Source organism: Rattus norvegicus, chromosome 11, assembly GCF_036323735.1.
Source record: "Rattus norvegicus strain BN/NHsdMcwi chromosome 11, GRCr8, whole genome shotgun sequence".
NCBI classification, from domain to species: domain Eukaryota; kingdom Metazoa; phylum Chordata; class Mammalia; order Rodentia; family Muridae; genus Rattus; species Rattus norvegicus.
Window position 1 is genome coordinate 8,073,807 of NC_086029.1, and position 16,800 is coordinate 8,090,606.

A 16,800-nucleotide genomic window follows, 5' to 3' on the forward strand; every position below is an offset into this window, starting at 1 on the left:
ATATAGAAAAATTTTCATTAATGGAATAAAAATTTCTAGGAGATTTCAGTGATGTCCCAATGGGACATGCTTGTATGAGTTTGCTTTTCGATACAGATCAAAATTTTAAGGAACGGAATCTAAGTATCATAGTGTATTCAGTAGGTTACCAACAGGATTCACATGTAATAAGCTTGTTATTCAAGATAGAGCAACGTTTTAACGTCACTGAAACAATGTTTCTTTGTGAATTCAGTTAGTTCCCCGTAGCCTGCTCTTGTAATATGTGTACTTTTAAAGATTTATCAAAATTTGGTGAGCCGTATCTGAGTAACATTGTGAATTCGGGTAGTTCCCAGAGGTCGCAGTAGTAATGAGCGGACTGTTCGGGATATAGAAAAGTTTTCAGGAATGGAATCAAAATTTCTAGGCGAATTCAGTGAGTTCCCAATGGGACATGCTTGTATGAGTTTGCTTTTCAATATCAATCAACATTTTAAGGAACGGAATCTAAGTATCCTGGTGAACACAGTAGGTTTCCAATAGGATTCGCATGTAATAAGCTTGTTATTCAAGATAGAGCAACGTTTTAACGAACTGAAACACTATTTCATTGTGAATTCATTAGTTCCCCGTAGCCTGCTCTAGTAATATGTGTACTTTTAAAGATTTATCAAATTTTGGTGAGCCGAATCTGAATAACATTGTGAATTCGGGCAGTTCCCAGAGGTCGCAGTAGTAATAAGTGGACTGTTCGGGATATAGAAAAGTTTTCAGGAATGGAATCAAAATTTCTAGGCGAATTCAGTGAGTTCCCAATGGGACATGCTTGTATGAGTTTGCTTTTCAATATCAATCAACATTTTAAGGAACGGAATCTAAGTATCATGGTGAACACAGTAGGTTTCCAATAATATTCGCATGTAATAAGCTTGTTATTCAAGATAGAGCAACGTTTTAACGAACTGAAACACTGTTTCATTGTGAATTCATTAGTTCCCCGTAGCCTGCTCTAGTAATATGTGTACTTTTAAAGACTTATCAAAATTTGGTGAGCCGAATCTGAGTAACATGATGATTTCGGTTAGTTTCCAATAGGCCGCAGTAGTAATAAGTGGACTGTTCGGGATATAAAAAATTTTAACGAAGGGAATCACAATTTCTTGGCGAATAAAGTGAGTTCCCAAAGGGACATGCTTGTATGAGTTTGCTTTTCGATACAGAGCAACATTTTAAGGAAAGGAATCTAAGAATCATGGTGAATTCAGTAGGTTCCCATTAGGATTCGCATGTTATAAGCTTGTTATTCAAGATAGAGCAACGTTTTAACGAACTGAAACATTGTTTCTCTGTGAACTCAGTTAGTTCCCTTTAGCCTGCTCTTGTAATATGTGTACTTTTAAACATTTATCAAAATTTGTGAGCCGAATCTGAGTAACATGGTGAATTCGGTTAGTTCCCAATGGGCCACAGTAGTAATAAGTGGACTCCTCGGGATGTAGAAAAATTTTCAAGTATGGAATCAAAAATTCTAGGCGAATTCAGGGAGTTCCCAATGGGACATGCGTGTATGAGTTTGTTTTTCAATATAGAGCGACATTATAAGGAACGGAATATAAGTATCATGGTGAATTCAGTAGGTTCCCAATAGGATTCGCATGTAATAAGCTTGTTATGCAAGATAGAGCAACGTTTTAACGAACTGAAACACTGTTTCTTTGTGAATTCAGTAGTTCCCAGTAGCCTGCTCTTGTAATATGTGTACTTTTAAAGATTTATCAAAATTTGGTGAGCCGAATCTGAGTGACATGATGAATTCGGTTCTTTCCCAATAGGCCGCTTAGTAATAAGTGGACTGTTCAGGATATAGAAAAATTTTCACGAATGGTATCAAAATTTCTAGGAGATTTCAGTGAGGTCCCAATGGGACATGCTTGTTTGAGTTTGCTTTTTGATACAGAGCAACATTTTAAGGAACGGAATCTAAGTATCATGGTGAATTCAGTAGGTTACCAATAGGATTCACATGTAATAAGCTTGTTATTCAAGATAGAGCAACGTTTTAACGAACTGAAACACTGTTTCTTTGTGAATTCAGTTAGTTCCCAGTAGCCTGCTCTTGTAATATGTGTACTTTTAAACATTTATAAAAATTGGTTGAGCCGAATCTGAGTAATATGGTGAATTTGGGTAGGTCCCAGAGGTTGCAGTAGTAATAAGTGGACTGTTCGGGATATAGATAAATTTTCACGAATGGAATCAAAATTTCTATGATATTTCAGTGAGTTCCCAATGGGACATCCTTGTATGAGTTTGCTTTTCGATACAGAGCAACATTTTAAGGAACGGAATCTAAGTATCATGGTGAATTCACTAGGTTCCCAATAGGATTCGCATGCAATAAGCTTGTTATTCAAGATAGAGCAACGTTTTAACGAACTGAAACACTGTTTATTTGTTAATTCAGTTAGTTCCCAGTAGCCTGCTCTTGTAATATGTGTACTTTTAAAGATTTATCGAAATTTGGTGAGCCGAATCTGAGTAACATGGTGAATCCGGTTAGTTCCCAATGGGCCACAGTAGTAATAAGTGGACTCTTCGGGATATAGAAAAAAATTTCAAGTATAAAATCAAAATTTCTAGGCGAATTCAGGGAGTTCCCAATGGGACATGCGTGTATGAGTTTGTTATTCAATATAGAGCAACATTTTAAGGAACGTAATATAAGTATCATGGTGAATTCAGTAGGTTCCCAATAGGATTCACATCTAATAAGCTTGTTATGCAAGATAGAGCAACGTTTTAATGAACTGAAACACTGTTTCTTTGTGAATTCAGTAGTTCTCAGTAGCCTGCTCTTGTAATATGTGTACTTATAAAGATTTATCAAAATTTGGTGAGCCGAATCTGAGTGACATGATGAATTCGGTTCGTTCCCAATAGGCCGCTTAGTAATAAGTGGACTGTTCAGGATATAGAAAAATTTTCACGAATGGAGTCAAAATTTCTAGGAGAATTCAGTGAGGTCCCAATGGGACATGCTTCTATGAGTTTGCTTTTCGATACAGAGCAACATTTTAAGGAACGGAATCTAAGTATCATGGTGAATTCAGTAGGTTACCAATAGGATTCACATGTAATAAGCTTGTTATTCAAGATAGAGCAACGTTTTAACGAACTGAAACACTGTTTCTTTATGAATTCAGTTAGTTCCCAGTAGCCTGCTCTTGTAATACGTGTGCTTTTAAAGATTTATCAAAATTTGGTGAGCCGAATCTGAGTAACATGGTGAATTCGGGTAGTTTCCAGAGGTCGCAGTAGTAATAAGTGGACTGTTCGGGATATAGAAAATTTTTCACGAATGCAATCAAAATTCTAGTTGAATTCAGTGAGTTCCCAATGGGACATGCTTGTATGAGTTTGCTTTTCAATATAGAGCAACATTTTAAGGAACGGAATCTAAGTATCATGGTGAATTCAGTAGGTTCACAATAGGATTCGCATGTAATAAGCTTGTTATTCAAGATAGAGCAACGTTTTAACGAACTGAAACACTGTTTCTTTGTGAATTCAGTTAGTTTCCAGTACCTGCCATTGTAATATGTGTACTTTTAAAGATTTATCAAAATTTGGTGAGCCGAATCTTAGTAACATAGTGAATTCGGTTAGTTAACAATGGGCCATGTAGTAATAAGTGGACTGTTCTGGTTATAAAAAATTTTCACGAATGAAATCAAAATTTCTAGGCAACTTCAGTGAGTTCCCAATGGGACATGCTTGTATGAGTTTGCTTTCAATATAGAGCAAAATTTTAAGGAACTGAATCTAAGTATCATGGTGAATTCAGTAGTTTCCCAATAGGATTCGCATGTAATAAGCTTATATTAAAGGTAGAGCAATGTTTCAACGAACTGAAACACTGTTTCTTTGTGAATTCAGTTAGTTCCCAGTAGCAAGCTCTTGTGATATGTGTACTTTTAAAGATTTATCAAAATTTGGTGAGCCGAATCTGAATAACATTGTGAATTCGGGCAGTTCCCAGAGGTCGCAGTAGTAATAAGTGTACTGTTCGGGATATAGAAAAGTTTTCAGGAATGGAATCAAAATTTCTAGGCGAATTCAGTGAGTTCCCAATGGGACATGCTTGTATGAGTTTGCTTTTCAATATCAATCAACATTTTAAGGAACGGAATCTAAGTATCATGGTGAACACAGTAGGTTTCCAATAATATTCGCATGTAATAAGCTTGTTATTCAAGATAGAGCAACGTTTTAACGAACTGAAACACTGTTTCATTGTGAATTCATTAGTTCCCCGTAGCCTGCTCTAGTAATATGTGTACTTTTAAAGACTTATCAAAATTTGGTGAGCCGAATCTGAGTAACATGATGATTTCGGTTAGTTTCCAATAGGCCGCAGTAGTAATAAGTGGACTGTTCGGGATATAAAAAATTTTAACGAAGGGAATCAAAATTTCTAGGCGAATAAAGTGAGTTCCCAAAGGGACATGCTTGTATGAGTTTGCTTTTCGATACAGAGCAACATTTTAAGGAAAGGAATCTAAGAATCATGGTGAATTCAGTAGGTTCCCATTAGGATTCGCATGTTATAAGCTTGTTATTCAAGATAGAGCAACGTTTTAACGAACTGAAACACTGTTTCTCTGTGAACTCAGTTAGTTCCCTTTAGCCTGCTCTTGTAATATGTGTACTTTTAAACATTTATCAAAATTTGTGAGCCGAATCTGAGTAACATGGTGAATTCGGTTAGTTCCCAATGGGCCACAGTAGTAATAAGTGGACTCCTCGGGATGTAGAAAAATTTTCAAGTATGGAATCAAAAATTCTAGGCGAATTCAGGGAGTTCCCAATGGGACATGCGTGTATGAGTTTGTTTTTCAATATAGAGCGACATTATAAGGAACGGAATATAAGTATCATGGTGAATTCAGTAGGTTCCCAATAGGATTCGCATGTAATAAGCTTGTTATGCAAGATAGAGCAACGTTTTAACGAACTGAAACACTGTTTCTTTGTGAATTCAGTAGTTCCCAGTAGCCTGCTCTTGTAATATGTGTACTTTTAAAGATTTATCAAAATTTGGTGAGCCGAATCTGAGTGACATGATGAATTCGGTTCTTTCCCAATAGGCCGCTTAGTAATAAGTGGACTGTTCAGGATATAGAAAAATTTTCACGAATGGTATCAAAATTTCTAGGAGATTTCAGTGAGGTCCCAATGGGACATGCTTGTTTGAGTTTGCTTTTTGATACAGAGCAACATTTTAAGGAACGGAATCTAAGTATCATGGTGAATTCAGTAGGTTACCAATAGGATTCACATGTAATAAGCTTGTTATTCAAGATAGAGCAACGTTTTAACGAACTGAAACACTGTTTCTTTGTGAATTCAGTTAGTTCCCAGTAGCCTGCTCTTGTAATATGTGTACTTTTAAACATTTATAAAAATTGGTTGAGCCGAATCTGAGTAATATGGTGAATTTGGGTAGGTCCCAGAGGTTGCAGTAGTAATAAGTGGACTGTTCGGGATATAGATAAATTTTCACGAATGGAATCAAAATTTCTATGATATTTCAGTGAGTTCCCAATGGGACATCCTTGTATGAGTTTGCTTTTCGATACAGAGCAACATTTTAAGGAACGGAATCTAAGTATCATGGTGAATTCACTAGGTTCCCAATAGGATTCGCATGCAATAAGCTTGTTATTCAAGATAGAGCAACGTTTTAACGAACTGAAACACTGTTTATTTGTTAATTCAGTTAGTTCCCAGTAGCCTGCTCTTGTAATATGTGTACTTTTAAAGATTTATCGAAATTTGGTGAGCCGAATCTGAGTAACATGGTGAATCCGGTTAGTTCCCAATGGGCCACAGTAGTAATAAGTGGACTCTTCGGGATATAGAAAAAAATTTCAAGTATAAAATCAAAATTTCTAGGCGAATTCAGGGAGTTCCCAATGGGACATGCGTGTATGAGTTTGTTATTCAATATAGAGCAACATTTTAAGGAACGTAATATAAGTATCATGGTGAATTCAGTGGTTCCCAATAGGATTCACATCTAATAAGCTTGTTATGCAAGATAGAGCAACGTTTTAATGAACTGAAACACTGTTTCTTTGTGAATTCAGTAGTTCTCAGTAGCCTGCTCTTGTAATATGTGTACTTATAAAGATTTATCAAAATTTGGTGAGCCGAATCTGAGTGACATGATGAATTCGGTTCGTTCCCAATAGGCCGCTTAGTAATAAGTGGACTGTTCAGGATATAGAAAAATTTTCACGAATGGAGTCAAAATTTCTAGGAGAATTCAGTGAGGTCCCAATGGGACATGCTTCTATGAGTTTGCTTTTCGATACAGAGCAACATTTTAAGGAACGGAATCTAAGTATCATGGTGAATTCAGTAGGTTACCAATAGGATTCACATGTAATAAGCTTGTTATTCAAGATAGAGCAACGTTTTAACGAACTGAAACACTGTTTCTTTATGAATTCAGTTAGTTCCCAGTAGCCTGCTCTTGTAATACGTGTGCTTTTAAAGATTTATCAAAATTTGGTGAGCCGAATCTGAGTAACATGGTGAATTCGGGTAGTTTCCAGAGGTCGCAGTAGTAATAAGTGGACTGTTCGGGATATAGAAAATTTTTCACGAATGCAATCAAAATTCTAGTTGAATTCAGTGAGTTCCCAATGGGACATGCTTGTATGAGTTTGCTTTTCAATATAGAGCAACATTTTAAGGAACGGAATCTAAGTATCATGGTGAATTCAGTAGGTTCACAATAGGATTCGCATGTAATAAGCTTGTTATTCAAGATAGAGCAACGTTTTAACGAACTGAAACACTGTTTCTTTGTGAATTCAGTTAGTTTCCAGTACCTGCCATTGTAATATGTGTACTTTTAAAGATTTATCAAAATTTGGTGAGCCGAATCTTAGTAACATAGTGAATTCGGTTAGTTAACAATGGGCCATGTAGTAATAAGTGGACTGTTCTGGTTATAAAAAATTTTCACGAATGAAATCAAAATTTCTAGGCAACTTCAGTGAGTTCCCAATGGGACATGCTTGTATGAGTTTGCTTTCAATATAGAGCAAAATTTTAAGGAACTGAATCTAAGTATCATGGTGAATTCAGTAGTTTCCCAATAGGATTCGCATGTAATAAGCTTATATTAAAGGTAGAGCAATGTTTCAACGAACTGAAACACTGTTTCTTTGTGAATTCAGTTAGTTCCCAGTAGCAAGCTCTTGTGATATGTGTACTTTTAAAGATTTATCAAAATTTGGTGAGCCGAATCAGAGTAACATGGTGAATTCGGTTAGTCCCCAATGGGCCACAGTAGTAATAAGTGTACTGTTCGGGATATAGAAAAATTTTCACGAATTGAATCAAAATTTCTAGGCGAATTCAGTGAGTTCCCAAAGGGACATCCTTGTATGTAATAGACTTGTTATTCGAGATAGAGCAACGTTTCAACGAACAGAAACACTGTTTCTTTGTGAATTCAGTTAGTTCCCAGTAGCCTGCTCGTGTAATATGTAACTTTTAAAGATTTATCAAAATTTGAAGAGCCAAATCTTAGTAACATTGTTAATTCGGTTAGTTCCCAATGGGACGATGTAGTAATAAGTGGACTGTTCTGGATATAGAAAAATTTTCACGAATGGTATCAAAATTTCATGAGATTTCAGTGATTTCCCAATGGGACATGCTTGTATGAGGTTGTTTTTAAATATAGAGCAACATTTTAAGGAACGGAATCTAAGTATCATTGTGAATTCAGTAGGTTCCCAATAGGATTCGCATGTAATAAGCTTGTTATTCAAGATAGAGGAAAGTTTTAACGAACTGAAACATTGTTTCTTTGTGAATTCAGTTAGTTCCCAGTAGCAGGCTCTTGTAATATGTGTACTTTTAAACATTTAGCAAAATTTGGTGAGCCGAATATGAGGAACATGGTGAATTCGGATAGTTCCCAATAGGCCGCAGTAGTAATAAGTGGACTGTTCGGGATATAGAAAAATTTTCACGAATGCAATCAAAATTTCTAGGCGAATTCAGTGAGTTCCCAATGGGACATGCTTGTATGAGTTTGCTTTTCAATATAGAGCATCATTTTAAGGAACGGAATAAAAGTATCATGGTGAATTGATTAGGTTCAAATAGGATTCGCATGTAATAAACTTCTTATTCTAGATAGAGCAACGTTTTAACGAACTGAAACACTGTTTCTTTGTGAATTCAGTTAGTTCCCAATAGCAGAGTCTTATAATATGTGTACTTTTAAAGATTTCAAATTTGGTGAGCCGAATCTTAGTAACATGTTGAATTTGTTTTGTTTCATAGGTCCGCAGTAGTATTAAGTGGACTGTTCGGGATATAGAAAAATTTTCACGAATGGAATCAAAATTTCTCGGAGATTTCAGTGAGGTCCCAATGGGACATGCTTGTATGAGTTTTCTTTTCAATATAGAGCATCATTTTAAGGAACGGAATCTAAGTATCATGGTGAATTCTCTAGGTTCCCAATAGGATTCGCATGTAATAAGCTTGTTATTCAAGATAGAGCAAAGTTTGAACGAACTGAAACACTGTTTCTTAGTGAATTCAGTTAGGTCCCAGTAGCCTGCTCTTGTAATATGTGTACTTTTAAAGAATTATCAAAATTTGGTGAGCCGAATCTGAGTAACATGGTGAATTCGGTTAGTTCCCAATAGGCCGCAGTAGTAATAAGTGGACTGTTCAGGATAGAGAAAAATTTTCACGAATGGAATCTAAATTTCTAGGCGAATTCAGTGAGTTCCCAATGGGACATGCTTGTATGAGTTTGCTTTTCAATATAGAGCATCATTTTAAGGAAAGGAATCTATGTATCATGGTGAATTGATTAGGTTCCCAATAGGATTCGCATGTAATAAGATTGTTATTCTAGATAGAGCAACGTTTTAACGAACTGAAACACTGTTTCTTTGTGAATTCAGTTAGTTCCCAGTAGCAGGCTCTTATAATATGTGTACTTTTAAAGATTTCAAAATTTGTTTAGCCGAATCTTAGTAACATGTTGAATTTGGTTTGTTCCACAGGTTTGCAGTAGTATTAAGTAGACTGTTCGGGATATAGAAATTTTCACGAATGGAATCAAAATTTCTAGGAGATTTCAGTGAGGTCCCAATGGGACATGCTTGTATGAGTTTGCTTTTCGATACAGTGCAACATTTTAAGGAACGGAATCTAAGTATCATGGTGAATTCATTAGGTTCACAATACGATTCGCATGGAATAAGCTTCTTATTCAAGATAGAGCAAGTTTTAACGAACTGAAAGACCGATTCTTTTTGAATTCAGTTAGTTCCCAGTAGCAGGCTCTTGTAATATGTGTACTTTTAAAGATTTATCAAAATTTGGTGAGCCGAATCTGAGTGATATGGTGAATTCAGTTAGTTCCCGATAAGCCGCAGTAGTAATAAGTGGACTGTTCTGGTTATAGAAAATTTTTCACGATTGGAATCAAAATTTCTAGGCGAAATCAGTGAATTCCCAATGGCACATGCTTGTATGAGTTTGCTTTATAATATAGAGCAACATTTTAAGGAACGGAATCTAAGTATCATGGTGATTTCAGTAGGTTCCCATTAGGATTCGCATATAATGAGCTTGTTATTCAAGATAGAGCAATGTTTTAACGAACTGAAACACTGTTTCTTTGTGAATTCAGTTAGTTCCCAGTAGCAGGCCTTTGTACTATGTGTACTTTTATAGATTTATCAAAATTTTGTGAGCCTAATCTGAGTAACATCTTGAATTCGGTTAGTTCCCAATAGGCCGCAGTAGTAATAAGTGGACTGTTCGGGATATAGAAAATTTTTCACGAATGGAATCAAAATTTCTAGGAGATTTCAGTGATTTCCCAATGGGACATGCTTGTATCATTTCGTTTTCAACATAGAGCAATATTTTAGGGAACGGAATATAAGTATCATGGTGAATTCAGTAGGTTTCCAATAGGATTCGCACATAATAAGCTTGTTATTCAAGATAGAGCAACGTTTCAACGAACTGAAACACTGTTTCTTTGTGAACTCAGTTAGTTCTCAGTAGCAGGCTCTTGTAATATGTGTACTTTTAAAGATTTATCAAAATTTGGTGAGCCGAATATGAGTAACATGGTGAATTCGGTTAGTACCCAATAGGCCGCAGTATTAATAAGTGGACTGTTCGGGATATAGAAAAATTTTCACGAATGGAATCAAAATTTCTAGGAGATTTCAGTGAAGCCAATGGGACATGCTTGTATGAGTTTGCTTTTCAATATAGAGCAACATTTTAAGGAACGGAATCTAAGTATCATGGTGAATTCTGTAGGTTCCAAATAGGATTCGCATGTAATAAGCTAGTTATTCAAGATAGAGCAACGTTTTAACGAACTGAAACACTGTTTCTTTGTGAATTCAGTTAGTTCCCAGTAGCCTGCTCTTGTAAAATTATTACTTTTAAAGACTTATCAAAATTTGGTGAGCCGAATCTTGGTAACGTGGTGCATTCGGTCAGTTCCCAATAGGCCGCAGTAGTAATAAGTGGACTGTTCGTGATATAGAAAAATTTTTACGAATGGAATCAAAATTTCTAGGAGATTTCAGTGAAGCCAATGGGACATGCTGGTATAGTTTCGTTTTCAATATAGAGCAACATTTTGGGGAACGGAATCTAATTATCATGGTGAATTCAGTATGTTCCAATAGGTTTCGCATGTTATTAGCTTGTTATTCAAGATAGAGCAACGTTTTAACGAACTGAAACAGTGTTTCTTTGTGAATTCAGTTAGTTCCCAGTAGCCTGCTCTTGTAATTTGTGTACTTTTAAAGGTTTATCAAAAATGGTGAGCCGAATCTCAGTAACATGGTGAATGCGGATAGTTCCCAATGGGCAGCAGTTGTAATAAGTGGACTGTTCAGGATAGAGAAAAATTTTCACGAATGGAATCAAAATTTCTAGCCGAATTCAGTGAGTTCCATTTGGGACATGCTTGTATGAGTTTGCTGTTCAATATAGAGCAATTTTTTAAGGAACGGAATCTAAGTATCATGGTGAATTCACTAGGTTCCCAATAGGATTCGCATGCAATAAGCTTGTTATTCAAGATAGAGCAACGTTTTAACGAACTGAAACACTGTTTATTTGTTAATTCAGTTAGTTCCCAGTAGCCTGCTCTTGTAATATGTGTACTTTTAAAGATTTATCGAAATTTGGTGAGCCGAATCTGAGTAACATGGTGAATCCGGTTAGTTCCCAATGGGCCACAGTAGTAATAAGTGGACTCTTCGGGATATAGAAAAAAATTTCAAGTATAAAATCAAAATTTCTAGGCGAATTCAGGGAGTTCCCAATGGGACATGCGTGTATGAGTTTGTTATTCAATATAGAGCAACATTTTAAGGAACGTAATATAAGTATCATGGTGAATTCAGTGGTTCCCAATAGGATTCACATCTAATAAGCTTGTTATGCAAGATAGAGCAACGTTTTAATGAACTGAAACACTGTTTCTTTGTGAATTCAGTAGTTCTCAGTAGCCTGCTCTTGTAATATGTGTACTTATAAAGATTTATCAAAATTTGGTGAGCCGAATCTGAGTGACATGATGAATTCGGTTCGTTCCCAATAGGCCGCTTAGTAATAAGTGGACTGTTCAGGATATAGAAAAATTTTCACGAATGGAGTCAAAATTTCTAGGAGAATTCAGTGAGGTCCCAATGGGACATGCTTCTATGAGTTTGCTTTTCGATACAGAGCAACATTTTAAGGAACGGAATCTAAGTATCATGGTGAATTCAGTAGGTTACCAATAGGATTCACATGTAATAAGCTTGTTATTCAAGATAGAGCAACGTTTTAACGAACTGAAACACTGTTTCTTTATGAATTCAGTTAGTTCCCAGTAGCCTGCTCTTGTAATACGTGTGCTTTTAAAGATTTATCAAAATTTGGTGAGCCGAATCTGAGTAACATGGTGAATTCGGGTAGTTTCCAGAGGTCGCAGTAGTAATAAGTGGACTGTTCGGGATATAGAAAATTTTTCACGAATGCAATCAAAATTCTAGTTGAATTCAGTGAGTTCCCAATGGGACATGCTTGTATGAGTTTGCTTTTCAATATAGAGCAACATTTTAAGGAACGGAATCTAAGTATCATGGTGAATTCAGTAGGTTCACAATAGGATTCGCATGTAATAAGCTTGTTATTCAAGATAGAGCAACGTTTTAACGAACTGAAACACTGTTTCTTTGTGAATTCAGTTAGTTTCCAGTACCTGCCATTGTAATATGTGTACTTTTAAAGATTTATCAAAATTTGGTGAGCCGAATCTTAGTAACATAGTGAATTCGGTTAGTTAACAATGGGCCATGTAGTAATAAGTGGACTGTTCTGGTTATAAAAAATTTTCACGAATGAAATCAAAATTTCTAGGCAACTTCAGTGAGTTCCCAATGGGACATGCTTGTATGAGTTTGCTTTCAATATAGAGCAAAATTTTAAGGAACTGAATCTAAGTATCATGGTGAATTCAGTAGTTTCCCAATAGGATTCGCATGTAATAAGCTTATATTAAAGGTAGAGCAATGTTTCAACGAACTGAAACACTGTTTCTTTGTGAATTCAGTTAGTTCCCAGTAGCAAGCTCTTGTGATATGTGTACTTTTAAAGATTTATCAAAATTTGGTGAGCCGAATCAGAGTAACATGGTGAATTCGGTTAGTCCCCAATGGGCCACAGTAGTAATAAGTGTACTGTTCGGGATATAGAAAAATTTTCACGAATTGAATCAAAATTTCTAGGCGAATTCAGTGAGTTCCCAAAGGGACATCCTTGTATGTAATAGACTTGTTATTCGAGATAGAGCAACGTTTCAACGAACAGAAACACTGTTTCTTTGTGAATTCAGTTAGTTCCCAGTAGCCTGCTCGTGTAATATGTAACTTTTAAAGATTTATCAAAATTTGAAGAGCCAAATCTTAGTAACATTGTTAATTCGGTTAGTTCCCAATGGGACGATGTAGTAATAAGTGGACTGTTCTGGATATAGAAAAATTTTCACGAATGGTATCAAAATTTCATGAGATTTCAGTGATTTCCCAATGGGACATGCTTGTATGAGGTTGTTTTTAAATATAGAGCAACATTTTAAGGAACGGAATCTAAGTATCATTGTGAATTCAGTAGGTTCCCAATAGGATTCGCATGTAATAAGCTTGTTATTCAAGATAGAGGAAAGTTTTAACGAACTGAAACATTGTTTCTTTGTGAATTCAGTTAGTTCCCAGTAGCAGGCTCTTGTAATATGTGTACTTTTAAACATTTAGCAAAATTTGGTGAGCCGAATATGAGGAACATGGTGAATTCGGATAGTTCCCAATAGGCCGCAGTAGTAATAAGTGGACTGTTCGGGATATAGAAAAATTTTCACGAATGCAATCAAAATTTCTAGGCGAATTCAGTGAGTTCCCAATGGGACATGCTTGTATGAGTTTGCTTTTCAATATAGAGCATCATTTTAAGGAACGGAATAAAAGTATCATGGTGAATTGATTAGGTTCAAATAGGATTCGCATGTAATAAACTTCTTATTCTAGATAGAGCAACGTTTTAACGAACTGAAACACTGTTTCTTTGTGAATTCAGTTAGTTCCCAATAGCAGAGTCTTATAATATGTGTACTTTTAAAGATTTCAAATTTGGTGAGCCGAATCTTAGTAACATGTTGAATTTGTTTTGTTTCATAGGTCCGCAGTAGTATTAAGTGGACTGTTCGGGATATAGAAAAATTTTCACGAATGGAATCAAAATTTCTCGGAGATTTCAGTGAGGTCCCAATGGGACATGCTTGTATGAGTTTTCTTTTCAATATAGAGCATCATTTTAAGGAACGGAATCTAAGTATCATGGTGAATTCTCTAGGTTCCCAATAGGATTCGCATGTAATAAGCTTGTTATTCAAGATAGAGCAAAGTTTGAACGAACTGAAACACTGTTTCTTAGTGAATTCAGTTAGGTCCCAGTAGCCTGCTCTTGTAATATGTGTACTTTTAAAGAATTATCAAAATTTGGTGAGCCGAATCTGAGTAACATGGTGAATTCGGTTAGTTCCCAATAGGCCGCAGTAGTAATAAGTGGACTGTTCAGGATAGAGAAAAATTTTCACGAATGGAATCTAAATTTCTAGGCGAATTCAGTGAGTTCCCAATGGGACATGCTTGTATGAGTTTGCTTTTCAATATAGAGCATCATTTTAAGGAAAGGAATCTATGTATCATGGTGAATTGATTAGGTTCCCAATAGGATTCGCATGTAATAAGATTGTTATTCTAGATAGAGCAACGTTTTAACGAACTGAAACACTGTTTCTTTGTGAATTCAGTTAGTTCCCAGTAGCAGGCTCTTATAATATGTGTACTTTTAAAGATTTCAAAATTTGTTTAGCCGAATCTTAGTAACATGTTGAATTTGGTTTGTTCCACAGGTTTGCAGTAGTATTAAGTAGACTGTTCGGGATATAGAAATTTTCACGAATGGAATCAAAATTTCTAGGAGATTTCAGTGAGGTCCCAATGGGACATGCTTGTATGAGTTTGCTTTTCGATACAGTGCAACATTTTAAGGAACGGAATCTAAGTATCATGGTGAATTCATTAGGTTCACAATACGATTCGCATGGAATAAGCTTCTTATTCAAGATAGAGCAAGTTTTAACGAACTGAAAGACCGATTCTTTTTGAATTCAGTTAGTTCCCAGTAGCAGGCTCTTGTAATATGTGTACTTTTAAAGATTTATCAAAATTTGGTGAGCCGAATCTGAGTGACATGATGAATTCGGTTCGTTCCCAATAGGCCGCTTAGTAATAAGTGGACTGTTCAGGATATAGAAAAATTTTCACGAATGGAGTCAAAATTTCTAGGAGAATTCAGTGAGGTCCCAATGGGACATGCTTCTATGAGTTTGCTTTTCGATACAGAGCAACATTTTAAGGAACGGAATCTAAGTATCATGGTGAATTCAGTAGGTTACCAATAGGATTCACATGTAATAAGCTTGTTATTCAAGATAGAGCAACGTTTTAACGAACTGAAACACTGTTTCTTTATGAATTCAGTTAGTTCCCAGTAGCCTGCTCTTGTAATACGTGTGCTTTTAAAGATTTATCAAAATTTGGTGAGCCGAATCTGAGTAACATGGTGAATTCGGGTAGTTTCCAGAGGTCGCAGTAGTAATAAGTGGACTGTTCGGGATATAGAAAATTTTTCACGAATGCAATCAAAATTCTAGTTGAATTCAGTGAGTTCCCAATGGGACATGCTTGTATGAGTTTGCTTTTCAATATAGAGCAACATTTTAAGGAACGGAATCTAAGTATCATGGTGAATTCAGTAGGTTCACAATAGGATTCGCATGTAATAAGCTTGTTATTCAAGATAGAGCAACGTTTTAACGAACTGAAACACTGTTTCTTTGTGAATTCAGTTAGTTTCCAGTACCTGCCATTGTAATATGTGTACTTTTAAAGATTTATCAAAATTTGGTGAGCCGAATCTTAGTAACATAGTGAATTCGGTTAGTTAACAATGGGCCATGTAGTAATAAGTGGACTGTTCTGGTTATAAAAAATTTTCACGAATGAAATCAAAATTTCTAGGCAACTTCAGTGAGTTCCCAATGGGACATGCTTGTATGAGTTTGCTTTCAATATAGAGCAAAATTTTAAGGAACTGAATCTAAGTATCATGGTGAATTCAGTAGTTTCCCAATAGGATTCGCATGTAATAAGCTTATATTAAAGGTAGAGCAATGTTTCAACGAACTGAAACACTGTTTCTTTGTGAATTCAGTTAGTTCCCAGTAGCAAGCTCTTGTGATATGTGTACTTTTAAAGATTTATCAAAATTTGGTGAGCCGAATCAGAGTAACATGGTGAATTCGGTTAGTCCCCAATGGGCCACAGTAGTAATAAGTGTACTGTTCGGGATATAGAAAAATTTTCACGAATTGAATCAAAATTTCTAGGCGAATTCAGTGAGTTCCCAAAGGGACATCCTTGTATGTAATAGACTTGTTATTCGAGATAGAGCAACGTTTCAACGAACAGAAACACTGTTTCTTTGTGAATTCAGTTAGTTCCCAGTAGCCTGCTCGTGTAATATGTAACTTTTAAAGATTTATCAAAATTTGAAGAGCCAAATCTTAGTAACATTGTTAATTCGGTTAGTTCCCAATGGGACGATGTAGTAATAAGTGGACTGTTCTGGATATAGAAAAATTTTCACGAATGGTATCAAAATTTCATGAGATTTCAGTGATTTCCCAATGGGACATGCTTGTATGAGGTTGTTTTTAAATATAGAGCAACATTTTAAGGAACGGAATCTAAGTATCATTGTGAATTCAGTAGGTTCCCAATAGGATTCGCATGTAATAAGCTTGTTATTCAAGATAGAGGAAAGTTTTAACGAACTGAAACATTGTTTCTTTGTGAATTCAGTTAGTTCCCAGTAGCAGGCTCTTGTAATATGTGTACTTTTAAACATTTAGCAAAATTTGGTGAGCCGAATATGAGGAACATGGTGAATTCGGATAGTTCCCAATAGGCCGCAGTAGTAATAAGTGGACTGTTCGGGATATAGAAAAATTTTCACGAATGCAATCAAAATTTCTAGGCGAATTCAGTGAGTTCCCAATGGGACATGCTTGTATGAGTTTGCTTTTCAATATAGAGCATCATTTTAAGGAACGGAATAAAAGTATCA